Consider the following 6,642-nt stretch of genomic DNA (forward strand, 5'->3'; position numbering starts at 1 on the left):
CACTTAGTTCTAGAGTAACCCTCATTCAGTAAACACCTGTTGAATCATTCCCTGCAGTCTGTTGTGTGATTATTGAAGGACACAACATTAAGATACACGGATATAACAGCAAGAACATCCTTCCTCAGATAAGGCGACCAAAACTGCACACAATACTCAAGATGTGGTCTCACCAAGGCCCTGTACAACTGCAGCAAGACATCCTTGTTCCTGTACTCAAACCCTCTCACTAGGAAGGCCAACATATCATTTGCCTTCTTAACCGCCTGCTGCAACTGCATGCTTACCTTCAGCGACAGTGTAGAGGGAGCATTACTGTGTATCTAACCCGTGCTGTACCTGGCCTGGGAGTGTTTGATGGGACAGTGTAGAGGGAGCTTTACTCTGTATCTAACCCGTGCTGTACCTGCCCTGGGAGTGTGTGATGGGACAGTGTAGAGGGAGCCTTACTCTGTGTCTAACCCATGCTGTACCTGCCCTGGGAGGGTTGATGGGACAGTCTTGATGGAGCTTTACTCTGAATCTAACCCGTGCTGTACATGCCCTGGGAGTGTTTGATGGGACAGTGTCAAGGGAGCTTTACTCTGTATCTAACCCGTGCTGTACCTGCCCTGGGAGCGTTTGATGGGACACTGTCGATGGAGCTTTACTTTGTATCTAACCCGTGCTGTACCTGCCCTGGGAGTGTTTGATGGGACACTGTCGAGGGAGCTTTACTTTGTGTCTAACCTGTGCTGCACCTGCCCTTGGAGTCTTTGATGGGAAAGTATAGAGAGAGCTTTAATTTATATCCAGACTGTGCTGTACCCGGCCTTGGAGAGTTTGATGGGACAATGTCGAGGAAGTTTTAATCTGGATCTAACCCGAGTTGTATCTGCCCTGGGAATGATGGATGGGACAGTGTAGAGGGAGCTTTACTCTGTATCTAAACAATGCTGTACCTGCACTGCGAGACTTTCCTGGGACAGTGTGAAGGGGGCTTTACTCTGTATCTAGCCTGTACAGCACCTGCCCTGGGTGTGTTTGATGGGGCAGTGTAGAGTGAGATTTACACTGTATCTAACCAATGTTGTCCCAGCCGTGGGTGTGTGATTTTGGACAGTTCAGAAGGAGCTTTATCCTGTAGCTAACCCATGTTGTCCCTGCCCTGACTGTCTGTGATGGAAGTGTGTAGAGGAAGCTATACTTTGTGTCCAACCCGTGCTTTACCCACCCTCGGAGTGTTTGATGGGACAGTGTAGAGGGAGCTTTACTCTGTATCTAACCCGTGCTGTACCTGCCCTAGGAGTGTTTGATGGGACAGTGTAGAGGGAGCTTTACGCTGTATCTAACCTGTGCTGTACCTGTCCTGGGAGTGTTTGATGGGACAGTGTAGAGGGTGCTTTACTTTGTATCTAATCCGTGCTGTATCTGCCCTGGGATTGTTTGATGGGACAGTGTAGAGGGGGCTTTACTCTGTATCTAACCTTTACTGTACCTGCCCTGGGAGTGTTTGATGGGACAGTATATAGGGAGCATTAATCTGTATCTAACCTGCACTGTAACGACCCTGGGAGTGTTTGATTGGGCAGTGTATAGGTAGATTTACACTGTATCTAACCCGTGCTGTCCCTGCTCTTGGTGTGTTATTCGGAACAATGTAGAAGGAGCTTTACTCTGTAGCTAACCCGCGCTGTCACTGTACTGGGAGTGTTTGAATGGACAGTGTAGAGGGAGCTTTAATCTGTATCTAACCTGCACTGCACCTGCCCTGGGACTGTTTGATGGGCAGTGTAGAGGGAGATTTACACTGTATCTAACAGGTGCTGTTCCTGCCCCGGGGGTGTGACTTGGGACAGTGTAGAAGGAGCTTTATTTTTTAGCTAAACCGTGTTGTACCTGCCTTGGGAGACTTTGATGGCACAGTGTAGCGGGAGCTTTACTCTGTATATAACCCGTGCTGTACCTGCCCTGGGAGTGTTTGATGGGACAGTGTAGAGGGAGCTTTACTCTGTATCTAACCCATGCATTACATGTCTTGGGAGTGTTTGGTGGGACAGTGTAGAGGGTGCTTTACTCTGGATCTAACCCGTGCTGTACCTGCCCTGGGAGTGTTTGATGGGACAGTGTAGAGGGAGCTTTACTCTATATCTAACCCGTGCTGTTCCTGCACTGGGAGTGTTTGATGGGACCGCATAGAGAGAGCTTTACTCTGTATCTAACCCGTGCTGTACCTGCCCTGGGAGTGTTTGATGGGATAGTGTACAGGGAGCTTTACTCTGTATCTAACCCATGCTGTACCTGCCCTGGGAGTGTTTGATGGGACAGTGTAGAAGGAGCTTTACTCTGTATCTAATCCGTGCTTTACCTGCCCTTGGAGTGTTTGATGGGACAGTGTAGAGGGAGCTTTACTTTGTATCTAATCTGCACTCTACCTGCCCTGGGAGTGTTTGATGGGGCATTGTAGAGGGAGCTTTACTTTGTATCTAATCTGTGGTGCACCTGCCCTCGGAGTGTTTGATGGGACAGTGTAAAGGGAGCTTTACTTTGTACCTAATCCGTGCTGTACCCGCCCTGGGAGTGTTTGATGGGACAGTGTAGAGGGAGCTTTACTTTGTATCTAATCCATGCTGTACCCACCCTGTGAGTGTTTGATGTGACAGTGTAGAGGGAGCTTTACTTTGTATCTAATCCATGCTGTACCCACCCTGTGAGTGTTTGATGTGACAGAGTAGATGGAAGTTTACTCTGTATCTAGCCCGTACTATACCTGCCCTGGGAGTGCTTGATCGGGCAGTGTAGGGGGAATTTTACACTGTATCTGACTCATGCTGTCCCTACCCTGGGCCTGTGATATGAGACACTGTAGAAGGAGCTTTACTCTGTAGCAAACCCGTGCTGTCCCTGCCCTGTGCGTATTTGATGGGACAGTGTAGAGTTAGATTTACTTTGAATCTAACCCATCCTGAGCCTGCCCTGGCAGTGTTTGTTGGGGCAGTGCAGAGTGAGATTTACACTGTTTCTAACCCATGCTGTCCCTGTCCTGGGAGTGTTTGATGGGACAGTGTAGAGGGAGCTTTACTCTGTATCTAACCCGTGCTGTACCTGCCCCGGGAGTGTTTGATGGGACAGTGTAGAGGGAGATTTACTCTGTATCTAACCCGTGCTGTGCCTGCCCTGGCAGTGTTTGTTGGGACAGTGTAGAGGGAGCTTTTCTCTGTATCTAACCCGTGCTGTACCTGCCCCGGGAGTGTTTGATGGGACAGTGTAGAGGGATCTTTACTCTGTATCTAACCCGTGCTGTACCTGCCCTGGGAGTGTTTGTTGGGACAGTGTAGAGGGAGTTTTACTCTGTATCTAACCCGTGCTGTACCTGCCCTGGGAGTGTTTGTTGGGACAGTGTAGAGGGAGCTTTACTCTGTATCTAACCTGTACTTTACCTGCCCTGGAAGTTTTTGATGCTACATTGTAGAGGGAGGTTTAATCCGCATCAAACCCATGCTGTCCCTGCACTGCGTGTGTGTGATGGGACAGTTTAGAGAGAGTTTCATTCTATATCTAATCCGTGCTGTACCTGCCCTGGGAGTGTTTGTTGGGACAGTGTAGAGGGAGTTTTACTCTGTATCTAACCCGTGCTGTACCTGCCCTGGGAGTGTTTGTTGGGACAGTGTAGAGGGAGCTTTACTCTGTATCTAACCTGTACTTTACCTGCCCTGGAAGTTTTTGATGCTACATTGTAGAGGGAGGTTTAATCCGCATCAAACCCATGCTGTCCCTGCACTGCGTGTGTGTGATGGGACAGTTTAGAGAGAGTTTCATTCTATATCTAATCCGTGCTGTACCTGCCCTGGGAGTGTTTGTTGGGACAGTGTAGAGGGAGTTTTACTCTGTATCTAACCCGTGCTGTACCTGCCCTGGGAGTGTTTGTTGGGACAGTGTAGAGGGAGCTTTACTCTGTATCTAACCTGTACTTTACCTGCCCTGGAAGTTTTTGATGCTACATTGTAGAGGGAGGTTTAATCCGCATCAAACCCATGCTGTCCCTGCACTGCGTGTGTGTGATGGGACAGTTTAGAGAGAGTTTCATTCTATATCTAATCCGTGCTGGGCCTGCACTGGGAGTGTTTGATCTGATAGTGTAGAGGTAGCCTCACTCTGTATCTAACCTGTACTGTTCCAGCCCTGGGAGTGTTGATGGGACAGTGTAGAGGGACTTGATGGGCCGAATGGCCTCTTTCTGTGCCGTTATGTTTGTATGACACTATGACTGTATAGCAGCAGCGGAGTTCGCCCTGGTATGTTGATGAATATTTATCCCTCGACCAAAATCACTAAACACAGATATTTTGGTCAATATCACCTTGCTGTTTGTGGGAGCTTGCTGTGTGTAAATTGGCTTCAGCATTTCCTATTTACAACAGTGACTAAACTTCCAAAGCTCTCATTGTCTGTAAAGTGCTTTGAGATGCCCTGAGGCAGTGAAAGGCGCTGTATAATTGCAAGTTCTTCCTAAATGACAACATTTTAATGGGTTGTAGCTTCCACTTAAATGGACATCCAGTGGAACACCAGCCTGTTCAGAGATGTCCCATTGATTTTGGCAGCAGAACATTCAGAACTGAATTATTAATTTTAATATTTTTTCCTCTGTTATAAATCACATCTGTTCGAATTGAACAAAATTGAAGCCAACGTCACTGTTCAAGATATTTCTACTAATTTTGTACCAACTGTCAATACTCTTAAAATAAACCCTTGTTGTGAGTTGAAACGAATCAATAAGTGACTTTGTTGATCTGGTTTTGCTGCCATGAACACTTCATGGAAACCAGTGAGGCGATTATGTAAATAAACACAGAAATAGAAGTCCCAGATTAGAATATTGAGCGACAGAAACACAATAAATATTTCCCCACCAACACAGAACAGAAATACAGAGAGAAATGCAAATGTCCCAACGGATTCCAGCAACAATTGTTTTTGGGACATTTCTCGAAGTTATAGGAGAATAAAGTAAAGATGATATCCATGTTCAGAATGGGGAAAGATTCCCACAAGTCTCCGTACATAGTGACATCACAATGTGTGTGTGGAGATTTCCTGTATCCTCTCCCTCTCTGCCTCTCTCTCCTATTTCCACCTTCTGTCTTGCCTCTCAAGAATGGATCATTGTCTTTACCACAAAACAAGGCATCAACGTCTTACAAAAGTTTCCCCTCAGCCCTATTCATCGGCCTCTAACCAAATTGATTGGAGTGCGCAGAGGGAGTTTAATATAAAATGTAACCAATACATTAGATAAACTGGGAATGTTTGATGGGACACTGCAGAGGGAGCTTTACTCTGTATCTAACCCGTGCTGTACCTGCCCTGGGAGTGTTTGGTGGGACAGTGTAGAGGGAGCTTTACTCTGTATCTAACCCGTGCTGTACCTGCCCTGGGAGTGTTTGGTGGGACAGTGTAGAGGGAGCTTTACTCTGTATCTTACCCGCGCTGTACCTGCTTTGGGAGTGTTTGATAGGACAGTGTTGATATACCTATCAATTCATCCAATGAAAAGCGACGAGTTAAGAAAGTAACTAGAGGTTTTTATTGGCTAAATAACAGAGCCCACCCTCATGGGTGATCGGATCCAACAAGGAGGAATACCAGCCAGTCGACCACCTTTATACCTGGGCAGGTAGGTGGAGCCATGGGCGGAGTCAGCAGTGGTCAGCCCAGGTATAACAGCATGACAAGAGGCGACCTCGTATAGTGATACAACAGTGTGAACAGTGATAACCATAGAGTAACGATATAACAGTGATAACTATAGTGTAACGATAGTGAACGACAAAAGTGGTTTACCACATTCACCCCTTGTTTAGATTTGAGTCCGGCGGGGTGATGTGTACTACCAGTTCTGGTATGTCAGTCTGTCCGGAGGCCTCGTAAGCCTTTCCGATCGTCACAGCGGCGGTGTTGCATTCTCCGGTGGTGATGCTGGTGTCTGCGTGGTCGGCGAGGGCTCGTGGGGTTCCGGCATGCCGTCTACCTGAGCTGGAATCGGGGGGGGGTGGTGGGGGGGTGAAGGTGGTGTCTCCGGAATGCCCGAGGGTGCGAGGTCTCGCAAGGAGACTGTGTCCTCCCGCCCGTCTGGGTATGCCACATAGGCGTACTGAGGGTTGGCATGCAGGAGGTTCACCCTCTCGACCAGGGGGTCCATTTTATGGGCCCTCACGTGCTTTCGCAGCAGGACGGGCCCCGGAGAGGTCAGCCAGGTTGGTAGTGTGGTTCCCGTAGTCGACTTCCTGGGGAAAACAAACATTCGTTCATGGGGGGTGGCGTTAATGGCAGTGCAAAGTAGTGACCGGATGGAATGCAGCGCTGCCGGGAGGACTTCCTGCCAGCGGGAGGTTGGGAGGCCCTTAGACTTTAAGGCTAAGAGGACGGCCTTCCATACAGTCGCGTTCTCTCTTTCCACCTGGCCGTTCCCTCAAGGGTTGTAGCTGGTGGTCCTGCTTGCAGCAATACCTCTTGCTAGTAGGAACTGGCGGAGTTCCTCGCTCATGAAGGAGGAGTCCCGGTCACTATGTATATAGTTTGGGAACCCGAACAAGGCGAAGAGGTCGTTCAGGCATTTAATGACCGTGGTACTGGTCATGTCTGGGCAGGGGAAGGCGA

The 6,642-nt window shown here is 48.4% G+C and overlaps 1 pseudogene; it reads right to left on the reverse strand.

Annotated features, from left to right (window-relative positions):
* Window positions 1-2,465: 2,465 nt before the first annotated feature.
* LOC147119345 (uncharacterized) lies at window positions 2,466-5,359 on the reverse strand (annotated as a pseudogene).
* Window positions 5,360-6,642: the final 1,283 nt, after the last annotated feature.

This window comes from Somniosus microcephalus, chromosome 4 (assembly GCF_052327205.1).
Source record: "Somniosus microcephalus isolate GS21.2 chromosome 4, FLI_Smic_1.0, whole genome shotgun sequence".
Taxonomy (NCBI): Eukaryota; Metazoa; Chordata; class Chondrichthyes; order Squaliformes; family Somniosidae; genus Somniosus; species Somniosus microcephalus.